We start from the raw sequence: 1611 nt of genomic DNA on the forward strand, positions 1-1611 counted from the left end.
AATGTATTTTGTCCATCTCCAGCTTCCCTCCACTGAAACACTCACACCTCACACCACCAAAGTTGATATTCTAAGGTGCTAACCCTCCTATATCATTTTATACACAAAACCTATGGATGATTTCCCACTCCTGGTAAAATAAATATTTAAGTAGCAAGCCTGGGAAACACAGGTTTTTGTTTGTGTGTTCTAATCCAGAGTTTCAACAGGCTTTAAATGGTTCAGTTACAACCAAGGGAAACAAGCGAAAGGCATAGGAAACCAATCTCTTCCATCTCATCTTTTAAATAGAATAGGAAGCAGGCAGAGTGGTGCCCCACTCGAAGAGAGTAGCTCACCCACACTTTGAAATCATCAACGTAGGCGACCATCTTTAAGGCGGGCAACACTGGCTGTTTCCTACATGAGTGGATTCCTTACACATAACTGATTTGGTTGCTTTATAAGGTGTGTGTGTGCTGCCTGTATTTCCACTAGCCACAACAGAATGATTTCCAATTGGTTTGAAGTCCTGGTTGAAATACTGAGGCAGATCTCCAAAACTGTCTTTTTCCCAGCACCGCCTTCTTTCTCTCTGCCTTTCCTTCTGTTGTTCTCCAGTCTGGTGTGTTCTTCCCTAGCCCACCGTCACTCTAATTTATTCCAGAGGCTCAAATGAAGTGCCAGCTGTTCTCTCCTGTTCATCTCTCTTCCTTTCATCGCACAGCTTCTCAAGCCCTTTGCTTCGGGTAAGCACTCACACCAATAAACCAAGTCACCTTTGTTAAAGTGCAAGCTCCTGTAGCGAAACCCTTAGGCCTTAGTGATCTTTGTGATAATGTGAAGGGTTTTTTAAAGGAGTAATCAAGAGACTCTATAAAAAGTGCCTAACATGAGGCTTGGTATATAACATAATAAATATTAGTTAACTGGCAGAGCTGATGAAGAAAAAGACAAAAAGGAAGGGGAACTTGATGGGGTTCCAAGTTACCTCAGAGAGACTGTCCTGAGAAGCTTTCCTGAAGATCAGTCGAGTTGTTCCAGTTTAGGATAAATTGAAAGAATCTTGGCACAACAAATGGGAAAGGCATGAATTTTGGTAAAAGAAATAATGTCTATGGTTTCTATAGGGGAACGTGACTATAATGAGATGTGCAGATGTTCGTGTGTATGTTAAGATATAAGAAGAAATATAGCTGAGAGGTACATGGTATCAGGATATCAGAAAGAAGATAGGAATTGATTTGCTATACTAAGACACTAACAGGTGTCTTAAAAACTAAAGGGTAGAATGAAAAGCTTAAGATGTTTTCAGAAAGCAATACAGACTGTAAATTAGAAAGGGAATCAATTAAGAAGCTATTACTGTAATCTAAATTAAAAGATCATTTCAGCGTGTGATAAAAGATAAACGTGGAATGCATTTCCACTGCTTCACTTTCTAAGGAATGCTCTTATTGCCACAGAGCAGATCCAGTGTTACGGCTTTGGATAGCAGAAATATGCACGACTCTCTAATCCACAGGTTCACAGCCTTAGTTAGCCGACTGCCCACTTTGCAGAGTGACAAATTACTTGGCACCTCTGTGAATTAAAAACGTTTGTACTGTAGTCTCTAATCCAGAATAAAAT

This window comes from Echinops telfairi, unplaced genomic scaffold (genome assembly GCF_000313985.2).
Source record: "Echinops telfairi isolate 266 unplaced genomic scaffold, ASM31398v2 ScPeMD7_1;HRSCAF=3_0, whole genome shotgun sequence".
Taxonomy (NCBI): domain Eukaryota; kingdom Metazoa; phylum Chordata; class Mammalia; order Afrosoricida; family Tenrecidae; genus Echinops; species Echinops telfairi.